Source organism: Giraffa tippelskirchi, chromosome 8, assembly GCF_054371585.1.
Source record: "Giraffa tippelskirchi isolate mGirTip1 chromosome 8, T2T-mGirTip1v1.2.pri, whole genome shotgun sequence".
NCBI classification, from domain to species: Eukaryota; Metazoa; Chordata; class Mammalia; order Artiodactyla; family Giraffidae; genus Giraffa; species Giraffa tippelskirchi.
In genome coordinates this window covers 26,231,277-26,246,861 of record NC_137282.1, presented here as the reverse complement: position 1 = coordinate 26,246,861, position 15,585 = coordinate 26,231,277, and the positions used below count along the sequence as shown (strand labels likewise).

Genomic DNA, 15,585 nt, shown 5'->3' with positions numbered 1-15,585 from the left:
GTAGACCCTTTGGAAGGCTTTCTGGTTAAAACTGCCTTTGAGAACTTGGCTTTGGCCAAGAGACACAAGTGAAGACTTTTGCTTAATCTCCTTCCTCTTAAGTCTAAGATGCTGGGCTGAGAAGGTCACTTCTTGCCCTCCTGGCCTTGGGCAGAGATGGTGGGAGAGAAGGGAGGAGAAGGAGACTTTCCAGGTTGGTCTTTCAAGAGCAGCCCCTAGTTGACAGCTCACTGTTGAGAGGCCAATATCAGAGAGTGGCTGGGCTGATAATCACACAGACTCCTGAACTAGGAAGAGAGCAGGCGAGACCTGGGATCTCCTTTAGCACCTAGTTACGCCATCTGTCTGCAAAAGAGGCCCAATGAATGACCAAATTGAATATGAATTCTTTCTGTGGGCAAAAAGAAAGATAGCGCATGGCAGAAACATAATGGCAGGCACTATCTCCTTTATAAAAACAGTATAAAATTTAAAATATTATATCCATCTCAGAACTTGAGTGGATCATTCAAAAAGAACTGAATCAGCTCTATACTAAAATTATTTTAGCTGTTTGTATCACCCTGGCCCAAACAAGAATTTTCCTGAATCCTCATTAATTCTAAAACACTAAACAATTTTATTTAAAAAAGATCTGAACAAAATAAGGAAATAATGAATAGAAACTGCATATATGAGAAGTTATCAGTAATGAAGAATGGATAACAAAGCATTTCTCTGACAGCATCATGACACACTGACAGAAATTAATAACAGTAGAAAGTAAACATAGAAACAGCAAATTAAAAGGTATGGAGAGAATCTCATTAGATTATTCTTTTGTGTATATTATACCATGTTGTTTACAAAAATATAATAGATAATGTTCTGGTACATATGCATTTCAAACTAGTGTTGCATTAATAAATAGTACTCGCAGAAATCTATAATTTTAGAGTCACTAACATATTTTTTATTTGCATATGTTGCTTGAAAAAATATGATCACTATCAATTCCCTCAGAGATCTATCTATACAATTAGTATTTCAGTGTTGACTTTGAGCTTTTATAAAGTCATATGCTCATTTTTCAAAGGAAAAAAAAAGACTTTCCACTGTATAGAAAGATGTCTGTGGCGATAATAAATCTCCCAGAGGCACGGTTTAAATTTCAAAACATGAAAATACCCAGACCCCATCCTAGCAAGTACTAGGAAAAAAATCGTACAAGGAATTAGCACCAACAAAAGCGTAAGGATTCTGAAGGCCATTTCCAAGGCAAGAGCAGCATTGTTGAGGGAGAATCTCAAAGGAGGACTGATCTCAAAGGGCAGTGATGTCTTTTTGCCTCAAGTACAGGAGAGAGCACGGAGCAGGATTGATTGTCACATTTAAGTGCAATCAGGGGGAGATGAAAAGGAAGAGAGTTTTTTAAGAGTTGAAGACAAAGACCTTAAGACACAAATCAATGGAGATTAGAGCTTTTGTTTCATAGTGATATCTGCTTTCATTTATACACATGCCTGATGAAGGCAGACAACATGGTTACTTAGTGACTTGAAAGTAGCTAATTTTCCTGTTACTAGAAAAACGCTGCCAAGTGTGCAAATATGAAAATATCCACTGCTTTTAATTTACTCTGCTAATGTGTCAGGTTTTTGTTTTTTAAATTTTATTACCAGTGTGAGCAACTAGCATCTAGGCCTCCAGGTCAGCTCGGTTTAATTATTATTCCAATTAATCCATAGGGTAAATATTCATTGAATGGCTCTCATATATGGGACACTACGATATTTGTTAATGACACATCAGTGAATCCAAAGATAAAAGTCCGTGTCTTCTGATGCTTATGTACTAACAGATAAGATGAAATAAGTCAAATAATCAGGTAAAGAGTGAGGCACATCCAGATGCTATTAGAACATACAGAATAGAGTTTCTAATGTTTGTGGAATGAGGATGGGCCTTTCTGAGACTGAAGTATGAATCAGAGTTAATTATGGTGGGAAGGGAGGAGTAATTTGATTTACTTGGTACAAAAGCATTGAATTAAAAATTATAGTTCAATTCAGACTGATTTCCTTTAGGATTGATTGGTTTGATCTCCTTGCAGTCCAGTGGACTCTCAAGAGTCTTCTCCAACACCCCAGTTCAAAAGTGTCAATTCTTCTGCACTTAGCTTTCTTTATGGTTCAACTCTCACATCCATTCATGACTACTGGAAAAACCATAGCTTTGACTAGATGGACTTTTGTGGGCAAAGTGACGTCTCTGCTTTTTAATATGCTGTCTAGGTTTGTCATAGCTTTTCTTCCAAGGAGCAAACATTAGGTAGATACAGTTATAAATACTGTAATTTTGCACTTATGGAGCTTACAATTGAATAATAATAATACCTAATTTATATACCTAATAATAATACCTAAATTTATCGAATGTTTATTATATGCTAGTTATTAGGAGGCTTCTTTGTGTTAATTCCTTTAACCCTCATAACAGTTTTGAAAACCGTTTACAGATGAACCAAAGGAACAGAGATGTTAAGTAACTTTTCAGATCCCTGAAGTAGCAAGTGGCAGGCCTAGGATATGAGCAGAAACTGTAGGACTCCAAATCTTGCACCCTCAGTAAATACAGGATTCTAAGAGAAGATCAACACACATAACTGCAAATATGCCATTAGCTTCAATGCCAGGAGTGTGATGAGTGTGATAACAGAATCCCACATGGGAGCTCAGAAGAGCATCTAGGGCATGGGTTTGGCCCTGACTGAAAATCACTGCCTTAGTGTTTTCCTTCCAGCCTGCTTCCCTAACACACTTTCTGTAGGCATGTTAGATGGTGCACAGTCTTTCCTGGAAGCGAGGTTGTTCTCTTTGATTGAAAGAAGATCCATGGCCTCTAGATGCCTGCCACCAAGTCTGCAGATACAAAAAAAGGTTTAAGTTGCAAACATATGTGTGTCTTAATGGAAGTCCATTCCTCTTCCTACACAAGAGTGGGTTGCCAAAGCTCCTGCCAGCTGGACCAAAACTGTTCTCACAAAGTATTTATGAATCTGTGGAAAAGCTTGAGCATTACTGGTTGACATCTCAAAGTGATGCTGTAGTGGAGCCTGTGTTGCTAAAATGTAAGCACACTTGCCTCATAATGACTGAAAATGTGACTTTGACTACCAAGGACAATGAGGGGATCTTCTAATATTATTTTCAATTATACTGAAATGTTTCACCGATCACCACCCTTAAATACTTTTTGTATCTAGAAATATAGGTTATTTGGTGAAACTTAATCTCACTGGAAAGCTTTGATGCTCTGTACCAAATTAAAACTAATTTAACTAAAGCATCTATGCTGTACATTAATATTAAGCAATTACATTAAATGGAAGCACTGTGAATATGTTAATTGCTTTCATTAAAAAACTGATTTCCTTAATTACTTTCTAAGCAAATATTCTCTCCTAAGCTTTTAAGTATCTGCAGTGCTCAAATTCAATAGGTAATGGGGGTGTCAATTTTATTAAATATGTATTTTAAAAAATCTGTTTTTGCTTTGCAAGTTTAAAAATGTATTTTCAAAACCAGAATTAAACATGATTTTAGGAGACTCTTTTGATTTGAATAATGATATACATTTTATTTTATACATTTTATTCATGAAAGATTATTCCTAATTTTTTATCCTGTAATATCTAAGGCTTCTGAGAACACTCACTTTCTCGCTTCCAAAGGAAAAAATCTGTCTTGTTTCAGAGTCAGTGTTGACTGTTGTTTGGATCTCCATGGGTTCAGTCTTGCTAAGAACTAAGGAGAAGGAAGGCTTAGGAAGGGTGGATGAATAGATAAAGAAGATGTGATATATGTATATATTTGTCTGATAATAGAGGATCTTTGCTTATACTCAGAACATTGGTCTGATCAAGGAGTACCACAAATGAGCTGGAATTTCATACCAGCTTTGCAGTATGGAGACTTTGAGTCAAACTAAATTAATTTAAAGAAAATGGAAAAATGTAATATATCTTGTACTTGTGAGTTTCAGGACTGAAAACTGATACACACTATGTTATACGAATTAATTCCAAGTTTCATACTTTCTCTATATTGTTCTTTCTGGGATAGTAGTATAACTTAAACATGCAGTTTCTGCTGGACTGGGGACAATGACTGGAAAGCTGGCACTTTCAAATGGAATGTTATGTCCCAGAACCTTTCTTATCAATTTTGCTAAAGACATGTCTTCCCTTGGCTTTCACTGTTCATCCCTTTCAGGTAAGAGGTGGGCTAGATTCACTGTGACCTTTTAGGTGTGTGTGTGTGTAACTTAAGTAGTGTTTATTGCAGAATAATCGACTCTGGTAAGCAATTTCCAAAACGGGTGACAATATACCTTCTTTTTTTTCCTTCTGTCTGTTTTACCGGACAGTTTCTTTGAGTTAATTATTTGCAGTACAGGAAAATTAAAATGGTACATGCAAGAAGTTCATTGGTGTATCAGCTTTCTAGTTTGTTCTTTGACCATGTTTCACTGGATATATTTGATAAACATTCTGTACAGTGTGTGGTTTGGGATTAGAGCCATTTTCAACTTCATTATATAGTTTTTTATATAATGTTTTTTACTTATATATAATAGTAAATATATATAATAGTAAGTAGTAAATATATATAATACTTTATATAATAGTTTTTTACTTCATTATAAAGTCCTAGTTTTTGTTCATTTAAATGAGTTTCCATAGTTTTAAGAATAAATGTTTATTCTGCTGCTATTTCACCAAAGTGTGTGTGTGTGTGTGTGAGAGAGAGAGAGAGAACCACCAAAGACTCAGTTATTTTCAAACAAGTACTTTCACCCCCACCAACTCTATTTTCCTTTTCTTGGGAGCAGCTAAAGGCAAAGTAACAATTTAAATTCAGTTTATAAAATTCTGCTTCTCTCACTTCTCATTCTGTGGTTTTGTTCTCCTATCTGGTTATTTGTCCTGTGCCTCATTTCCTCATCTTCTAGCCTGAGCCAGTATCAGGTAACAGTGCTCCGCCAGCACTCCTAATTAGTTTTCTACTATATTTGAACTCCACCTCTCAGATTAACAAAGCTCTCTCTCATTTACAGCAGTTGAATGGTGAGTGGTATTAATGAGGTTGAGTTAGATTTCTACTGTCACCTCAATTTTAGTACCTATAAAATAAAAAAAAAGATGAGTTTCTAAAAAGGGACCAAAGGCCACATGTTGAAGCTCTATGAGCTGCTTACCCCTAAGGCTGACATTGTTTAGTTCATTTCACTGAAGTCAGACAGAATACTGGAATTTTAACCTAGGTCTCTCTTATTTGCAATATATTACTTTAGATTCTGTATGAGGTATTTTCTTCTGTTATTATCATGGGATATCATGAACTATATTATTGAAACTTACCTCATGGGCATAACTGTCTGTAGAATAATAATGTTACTGCATTTCAGTCTCTGGATTAATTTGATATATGAATGATAAATTCTCACAGTTTAGCCATTATGTTAAACAGAAATTATCTTGAAAAATTGTCCAAAACTTTGATTAAAACAAGCACAATGAAATAGATTTTATACAAATGAAAGCTCAGAGCTCAAAAAGAATGACACATGACCAAAGGGTGTATGAAATTTCTGTTAGCAACTTTAGTGCATATATCCATCCAAACTTTTACTTTTTAAAAACCCACCTCCTTTTCTCCCAGTTAACATCCAAGTATTGAATAATGCTAAGCAGATGTAACTTAGTGATTGTCCATGACTGTTTCTTCAACAATTTGAATGTAGGGTAAAATCAAATACAAAATTCCAGATTCACTTTAATTACTTACCGATCTTTCAATGATTGGCAACTGGAAAGATCCAAATACACAGACATTTTTAAGACCTTTGAATAACTTATAATAAGTGCTGCTGTCAGTACTTTATTAAGAGGGAACTGTGTTTCTTCCTAGGCAGTGAGTTGACCTGGTATTCTAATCATCTCAATTGGAACAGTGAGATGCAGGAAATATTTTTCTTGGTTTAAATGTAAAGACTTTTAAAAACTTCCAAATTATATTGGTTACAACTTTTTTTTTATACAAATACAACTTTATTAAACACATTTTTTTGCAGGGACCTGGCCTAATAAATCAGAATTTAAAAAGCAGTCAGCCATGTGTTTCAAACCAGTTGCCCTGATTATCAATCTGTGGCTTTTAAAGTTCTGAATGCAGTTGAGATGCGTTCCTGTGACTGATGGACTGTTCTTATGGACCTGAGCTCATTCAAATCATGCTCCTAATCCAGTTATAACAGAGGCACATGCAGAAGAGAAGGGATTTCACATTCAATCAGGGTACAGGAGGAAAAAATTCTTCCTGTATAATGGAAATGATAACCTTGAAATACTTGAGCACTCATCCTTGAGGAAAGCAGAAAGACCCAATCCGATAAGAATATGAGCCCGTAGAGCCCAGAATCATAGAGGAGATTTAATTTCACAGCACCAGGCAGAAGAGCATCAAATGGTCACTCCAAACTAAAGGTAGCCTTTAATCATTCTTATTTTCTATGTAAATTCATACCCAAGGCTTCTTTACATGCGTGGACCTTAAATATAGGTAATTTGTAGCACACTTCTTTACAAAATATTTAAACAAAATTTCTAAAATTATTCATGGTTTTATCCTATTGCACAGTTAGATTTCATTTCAGTTACAAAATACATGTCAAGTTGAAAGGTGTGAAATTGTTTTTTAAGCCGGTACTGTAAATTGTATGGCAGAAATATAAGGTCACTTTCCCTGGTCATAGCAATGTTCAGGTACTGAGTTAACTTTTTGAAAGCACATTTTTAGAGGCTGCATGGAAACCAACTATCTCTTTGCATCAAGACCCAAGCAGCCTATATACTGAATTCCTGATACAGTCAGTAATTTCCATATAGGGCAGGGGAATATAGTAGAATACAAACAACACATGGAGATGGAACCAGGTTGGAGTCCTAGCTTTGTTAATTTTTAATTAAAAAAGTATCGAGCTGTATCTAGTATACATGAAAGTTATGCTTTTACCTGAAAAATAAAATAATGCACACCATAAAAAGTTGTATTGCGAATGCACTGAGGTTAGGTATTACACACAGTTGTAGGGTAGGCAAGACTTCTTCCCCCTTTCCTTCACTCGCAGAGAAGAGAAGCCTTCTTCAGTTCAGTTCAGTTGCTCAGTCGTGTCCAACTCTTTGTGACCCCATGGACTACAGCACGCTAGGCCTCCCTGTCCATCACCAACTCCCAGAGTTTACTCAAACTCATGTCCATCGAGTCAGTGATGCTATCCAACCATCTCATTATTTGTTGTCCCCTTCTCTTCCTGCCTTCAATCTTTCCCAGCCTCAGGGTCTTTTCTAATGAGTCAGTTCTTCGCATCAGGTGGCCAAAGTATTGGAGTTTCAGCTTCAGCATCAGTCCTTCCAAAGAATATTCAGGACTGATTTCCTTTAGGATGGACTGGTTGTATCTCCTTGCAGTCCAAGGAACTCTCAAGAGTCTTTTCCAACACCACAATTCAAAAGCATCAATTCTTCGGCGCTCAGCTTTCTTTATATTTCAACTCTTACATCCACACATGAGCACTGGAAAAACCATAGCTTTGACTATATGGACCTTTGTCAGCAAAGTAGTGTCTCTGCTTTTGAATATGCTGTCTAGGTTTGTCATAGAATAGGCTGTCTAGGTTTGCTTTTTCCAAGGAGCAAGCATCTTTTAATTTCATGGCTGCAGTCACCACCTTCCTGATTTGGGAGCCCAAGAAAATAAAGTCTGTCACTGTTTCCATTGTTTCCCCATCTATTTGCCACGAAGTGATGGGACTGGCTGCCATGATCTTCGTTTTTTGAATGTTGAGTTTTATGCCAGTCTTTTCACTCTCCTCTTTCACTGTCATCAGGAGGCTCTTTAGTTCCTCTTCACTTTCTGCCATCAGGGTGGTGTCATCTGCATGATCTTGTCTATCTCAAGAAACTACTTCCTGCCTCTCATCTCCTCCCATTCCATGTTTTCCTCCATTTTGCTCCCAGTTATTTTCCTAGAGCAAAAAGTAAAAGTGTGAATGTCTTGCTTAAAATCTGTGATTGCATCCCATAATCTATGCAGTGAAGTCTCAGTTATTTATCATCTTACACATGGCGTGTAAGTGTCTATTGCCTACCCAGTCCTCTGGCCTCTTGGCCACAGTATTTATCTCCTTGACCAATGGATGGCTCAGAACATGCCATTCCCAAAGGCTAGTAAATTTTCACAGATTATTCCTTTCCATCTGGACCTTTCTCTTCTTCGTCTGGTAGTTTCTATTCATCACTGAAGACTCGGGTTAACTTTCCCCATTGTGAAGGTCTTTCATATTATTCCCTAGTTAGTCAGTCACTAGGAACTTTAAACCTATGTTGGTGTATTAAACGTGTATTGTGACATTAATCAACTACATAACAGAAGAAAAGGAGATATTTATTTGTTGCCCGATTGGTTGAATAGCAAAGAATTTTGCCATTTCTCATCAACATTTTTTACAGAACTAATTTTAAAATCCTTACTTTTATCCCTAATATCCACCCGTCATCTCAGCCCCCTAGCTACCCTGCAGATCCAATGCTCTATACAGCAGGTTTTTTTAAAAGGTCAAATAGGTCATATGTAGATATGTTTTAAAGACTGAAAATAAACATTAAGAAATATTTGAAAAAGATAAAAAATAATTCAAGATAATTTATTTTCTTCAGCATTATTTCAATGTGTCAGTTAAAAAAATATTTATTTTCTTCATCTATATTGAGATATAATTGACATACTACGTAAGTTTAAGGTGTACAGCATAATGACAGATGTTTCCCTCATGAAGTGGTTACCAGAATAGGGTTGCCTCACATAATTACATGTATATAGAATGGGGAGGGTAAGAACTTTCAGGATTTACTCTCTTAGCAGTTTTCAAGTGTATAATATTAGTACTGTTAACCACAGACATTGTGATGCGATTATTTGTCTTGTAACTGGAAGTTTGTACTCTCTTACCAGTATCTCCCCATTTTCCCCAACTCCCAGCTGTTGGCAGCCCCCATTCTATTCTGTTGCCATGAGCTCAGCTTTTGTAGATTTCACACATAAATGACATCAACCACATTTGTCTTTCTCCGTCTGACTTTTTTAACTTAGCGTTAATGCTGTTTTTAATGTTTCTGATGTCATAATTTACCTATTTTTATGCTGTGTATTCACTAACAACTTGTTGTAGTTATAGTTATTTTTAATACTCTTGTCCTTTAAACATTTTACTAGAGTTAACTGGTTAACACGGTGCCATATTGTAGCCTTAGAGTGTTCTGGATTTGACTGTATACTAACCTGTAGTCCTGTGCTGTCCTTTTTCATATGTTTTCATGTTGCTGATTAGAGTCCTCGTTTCAGCTTGAAGAACTCCTTTAGCCTTTCTCGTATGGTGGTGCCTTCCCTCAGCTTTTGTCTGTTTGGGCAGTCTTTCTTTCTCTTTCATTTTTGAAGGGCAACTTTGCTATGGAGAATATTCTTGTTTTGGTTTTTTTGTTTTTCTTTCAGCACTTCAAATTCTTTGTTAGATAAATTGCTGATCTCCATGTCTTCGGGGTCAGTTCCTCGAAAAAAATTTTTTTTTCTTTGCTAGTGTCTCATTTCATTGATTTTTCTTGTTCCTTGATGTCTGTCATTGCTGTCTTCACATTTCAAGGAGCCATCATCTGCTGCAGTCTTTACTGCCTGACTTTGGGAGAGAAATACCTTCCATCAATCCTGTTAGTGACTCTGAGCCTTTCTCGCTCCTTCTGCAGCTGCACCTGCTCTGTACTTCTTTCTCGCTCTGGTGGCAAAATCTTTAAGCTCATCTGCCGTCTCTCCATCCTGTGGAGCCTGGCCGTGTGTTGGAGAACCTCGCTTTTGCTTCCCCGAGGACCTTCTCTCACAAGACCGCTGAGTCAGGCCAGCTTTCTGCGTGTACTCAGCTGGCGCGGAAAGGAAAGCCCGGGCCGCCCTTGGGAATGCGTGCTGGGAGTCGGCCACCCGGTGGAGGGGGTGTGGGTGAGATCAGTGAAGCGCTGGTGGTACCCCTGGGTCTGCAGAGACGAGGCGTCCCCCGTGACCCCTGGGCAGGCCCGCTGATGGAGTCTCTGATGCAGTTTGTAGGAGCCCTATCCTCCTAATGCACCCCGCTCTGAGCCACGGCTGCTGTCCTCCCAGCCGCCAGGGGCCCCCAGGTGCGCAGCCCCTGACTCAGTGCCCTGATGAGGTGGGGAAGAAGTGGGCTTCTTTGGCAGCGTCCTGCATGGCTCGGGAGGCTGGGCATTTACCCATTGGCTCGCACTTTTCCCCACGTGAGAAATCATGGAGAAATCAGAAGTCCTCTCCTGGCACTGAGCTCTGCTGCCTGAGGATAGAAATGATGCTGTGAAGTCACACGGTTCTTCTTAGCCTCTCCAGTGCAGCCTGTGTGGGCTTTTTGGGTTTTTTTCCCTCTCCTGAACAGTATGCTCAAATGTCTCTGCTGGACTCGTGGACATCTACAAAGGCTCCCTGGTCCCTGGGTGATGTCTAGTTCAGTGTCCTTCCAGGGCACTTGGATCACAGCTGAGGAGCCGGAGCCGGTTCCTGGGCCACATCTAGGGCCACAGAGGACCTCGGTGAGGTCTCTACTCCTATTCCTCGGAGTACAGTGGGGGAGCCTGGTTCCCCCGGCCTGTGGTGCTGGTGAAGAACCAGGGCTGGATGGTGCTGTAGTCGAGTCCTCGGGTGCAGAGCTGTTTCCAGATCTAAGACCATGGTCATTGAGTCCACCACCTGGGTGCAAGCCTGCCTTTCCAAAATGGCTCTGCTCCTTCTTTGCTGTTTAGTTCTTAAGTCATGTCAGACTCTTTGCAACCCCGTGGACTGTAGCCCGTCAGGCTCCTCTGTCCATGGGATTCTCCAGGCATGAGTGCTGGAGTGGGTTGCCATTTCCTTCTTCACTCCTTTTTAGACTGTGCCAGTTTCCTACCTGGATCCCACAAAGGCACTTTTTGTTCATGGATGGATGCCAGATTATTGTTAGTTTGGGGAGGGGGCATTTTTTTCAGTCATCTTATTGACATCACTCCCCCAATATATCTTTTTTTTTGTAATGTGTGGAATGACTCTTTATTAAGTATCACTATTATGTCTATAGGAAGTCATGTAATCAATTTAGCATGTAAAGATAAAGTAATATAACCTCAAAATCAGATTTTTAAATTCTAAATTGTGATCATTTTCACAATTATGAGTTCACATTTTTGATGTTTTACTGTAAATTATTGCTGAGTAACACTGCATAGACTTAAAGCCAGAAGCCATAAGTTTATTGTATAAATTGGTATCCATATAAAATTTTCTCCAAAGCTGTCAGTAACATATTGAAATGGACAGAGAGTGCTCAATGATTATTTTTAATATATGTGCATATGAATGAAAAATTAAATGGAAGAATGGATTCCTAGGATCTGTCTTGGGAGATAAAAGACAACAGGCAACTAAGTTGAATTCTCTAATTTTGACAGGGGCTAACTAAACAACTGGTATATTGCCAGATGGTGATTTAAGCTATGGTCATGCTGGAGAAGGCAATGGCACCCCACTCCAGTACTCTTGCCTGGAAAATCCCATGGATGGAGGAGCCTGGTAGGCTACAGTCCATGGGGTTGCTAAGAGTCGGACATGACTGAGTGACTTCACTTTCACTTTTCCCTTTCATGCACTGGAGAAGGAAATGGCAACCCACTCCAGTATTCTTGCCTGGAGAATCCTAGGGACGGCGGAGCCTGGTGAGCTGCCGTCTATGGGATCGCACAGAGTCGGACACGACTGAAGCGACTTAGCAGTAGCAGTAGCAGCATGCTGCAACAAGCATCTGTTTTATAAATAAATGAAACATCTTGTTTAGATGGCTAAGAGGTATCTTCAGTTCAGAACTGACCGGTCTTTGGTGAAATACTTCTAATTAATCTAATTGATTAATTAAGTCCATGCTTGAGGGACATTTTTCAACCAAAGCCTCCTAATTATTTATCAGTGAGTATGATTCACATTCCCCTTTATCTGGGAGCTTCTTCTTGAGCTCCTTAAAGATAGCCAAAGAGAGAGGAAAAAATATTTTAGAAACACTTAGAATGGAATTGAGTCAGTGGTAGAACAGCAGCTGGGAGGTCACAGCACTTACTAGAATAGAATGCAGTTTGTTTCCGTTCTTTTATTCCTTTTTTTTTTTGCCTGAGAACACTGTGCCTCATTCATATGTAATTATGGAGGACCTCCTAGTCCCTTAGCTGTCCTGGGGCTCTCTAACATGTGTCCGCCCCTGCTTTTGCTATTCATCTCCCCTACTCTTCTTTACATCCCCAAGATACCTTTTCCCTTTCCATATTCTCATTTCATATATATGTGTGTATATATATATACATTATATATATGTATTTTTAAATAATACTTGTTTGGCTGTGTCAAGTCTCACTTGTGGCATGTGGGATATAGTTCCCTGACCCAGGATTAAACTCTGGCCCCCTAGCATTGAGAGTGCATAGTCTTAGCCACTGGACCACCAGGGAAGTCTCATCTCATTGTATATTTTGCAAATTAGCAATTTATATCTTTAAAATTAAAAATAGCAAGCACTAGGTAAATAATATATCATGTTAGAAGTGTTGCGTTCAAGTATACCACTGGAATGTAGTCACTAAAGTTCTCTTTGCAACTGGAAACTGAGATGATTATATATAGGAATATGCTTGATATGCCATTATAAGAAAAAATTATGTTGCTGAAAAATAGCCCAACATAGACTTTGGCTTTTTGAACATAACACAGCAGATGGTCCCTTCAGTGTCCAGTTTGTGAATCAAAGTACCAGAGGGCCTTGCTTCTTGGCCCAGTGGAGGATTAGGTGTGGTGAAGTTGCTCAGTCATGTCCTACTCTTTGCAACTCCATGGGCTGTAGCCCGCCAGGCTCCTCCGCCCATGGGATTTTCCAGGCAAGAATACTGAAGTGGGTTGCCATTTCCTCCTCCAGGGAATCTTCTGGACCCAGGGATCGAACCCGGGTCTCCCACACTGTGGGCAGACTGTACCGTCTGAGCTACCAGGGAAGCTCATTAGGGGTGGATGGTTTTCTAATTTAATAGGCTTATCAGAATTGGAAGTGATTTATTTATTTTTTTTATTTTTTTATAAATTTATTTATTTTAGTTGGGGGCTAATTACTTTACAATATTGTAATAGTTTTTGCCATACATTGACATGAATCAGCCATGGGTTTACATGTGTTCCCCTTCCTGGACCCCCCACCCACCTCCCTCCCCATCCCATCCCTCTGGGTCATCCCATTGCCCCGGCCCTGAGCCCTTGTCTCATGCATCGAACATGGAATGGTGTTCTGTTTCACATATGATAATATACATGTTTCAATGCTATTCTCCCAGAACGTCCCACCCTCACCTTCTCCCTCAGAGTCCATAAAATTGTTCTATGCATCTGTGTCTCTTATTCTGTCTCGCATATAGGGTTATCGTTACCATCTGTAGTGCTTTTTTATTTTCGGGTAAGGCAATGGCAACCCACTCTGGTACTCTTGCCTGGAAAATCCCATGGACGGAGGAGCCTGGTGAGGTGCAGTCCATGGGGTCGCTAAGAGTCGGACATGACTGAGCGACTTGACTTTCACTTTTCACTTTCCCACATTTGAGAAGGAAATGGCAACTCAATCCAGTGTTCTTGCCTGGAGAATCCCAGGGACGGGGGAGCCTGGTGGGCTGCTGTCTATGAGGTCGCACAGAGTCGGACTGAAGCGACTTAGCAGCAGCACAACTTTTTATTTTAAAGTTGACTTTTACCTTATTAGGGTATTTACCTTATCAGAATTAGAACTGCTTGCTCAGTTTCTCAGTCATGACCGACTCTTTATGGCCCCATGGATTGTAGCTGCAAGTCTCCTCTGTCCATGGGGTTCTCTAGGCAAGAATACTGGAGTGAGTGGTCATTTCCTACTCCAGGAAATCTTCCCAACTCAGGGACCGAACCCATGTCTCCTTCTCCTGCATTGCAGGCAGATTCTTTACCACTAAGCCATTGGGAAAGCCCCATAGAACCACTGTGTTTGCTTTTAATTAATTGGTAAGAGAATCATCTAAGGTTTTTCTTAAAACATGTATCTAGGACTTCCCTGGTGATCCAGTGGTTAAGACTCCCATGTTTCCCCTGCAGAAGGCAAGGGTTCAATCCCTGGTCAGGGGTCTAAGAGCCCACATCTAAGTGGGATCTAAGGCCCTGAGGTGTGACCAAAAAAAAAAACCAAAAACCCACAATAAAAATGTATCTAGAGAAGAATGTATTAGCAAAACTGAGTGTCCAGCACTGTGTGAGAAGTCATAGAAGATACTAAAGAAATAGTTTCTATGTCTTGATATAGATTATAATTTAGTTGGGAAGAAAAGATGTATACCTTGAAAAATTACAAGTAAACTCCAGGGTATGTTTTTAACCTTCTGGTTTACATTTCAAGAGTCATAATTCCAATCTTGATTTCAAAACCATGATTTAGTTCTGACAGTCCTGCTGAGCACAGCATATCACTTCCAGCATATCACCGGATTAACCTTCCATGACTGACAGTGTGAAACTGAACAAATGACCTCCTCCTCTCCTTAAACACTCCCTTATAAACTGCCCTTTCCATTAGTAATAACAGTAATTTTTTTTAAGGTGACTAGATACTTTAATATGCTTTACCTCTTATTTTCTTCTCTTGTCAGCAAGAGTGGCATTTTTTACTGTCAAAAAAAATATAAAACGACAGTTTTCTCTTGTCAGATCTTGTGGCCTAGGCTATCTCTTGTGTGTTTATTACACCCCAATCTAGATCTGCTGAACTCAGTCACATGTAAGTCATTTAGTTCATGGTTTGGCACATGCTAAATGCTGTCAAGTTTTTGGCTATTATTGGTATATTATCATCATCACTATTATCACTCATTATTGCTATCACTCCAGACTGCCTTAAAGCAAAACAAATGCACATAATCAAATCTTTTCATCTTCCTGTGTTTTTTAAACTGTGGAGTATTAGGTTTAATCCTAAAACTTATCAGTCTTTCCCCTTCATTCTTTATATTGCGTCACTATTAATTGTTTGTCAACCTTTGTTAATTTTTTGCATCCATTTTCTCTTCTCTGTGTACCATATTCCTTAGTTTAAATACTCACTTCATTTAACTTGGAATTTGCTGTAGACTCTCAATTCTCTTTGCTGTATAATTCATTTTATGTCTGGTAACCAGATAATCTTTTAAAGCATAGTTCCATTTATATTACTTCTGTTCTCAAAAAATTTCAACAATTCCCTTGCCTACTGAATACCCTTCACAGTCTTTAATCTGACATTGATGTCCTTAATATTCTGCTTCCTGGCGATGTCTCTGGCTTTATCACCTACCATCTCCTCCTGTAGTGCAGCATATCAGAATAGTATTTAATTCTCATTCATTCGACAAGTGTGTAGCAAAGACTTCCAGCAGCAGGT

General features: G+C 38.9%; 1 protein-coding gene across 1 annotated transcript in view; it reads left to right on the top strand.

The window, feature by feature from the left end:
• LOC145517391 (uncharacterized) overlaps positions 1–15,585 on the top strand; it is a 180,431-nt gene that overhangs the window by 150,524 nt on the left and 14,322 nt on the right. The window lies entirely within an intron of this gene.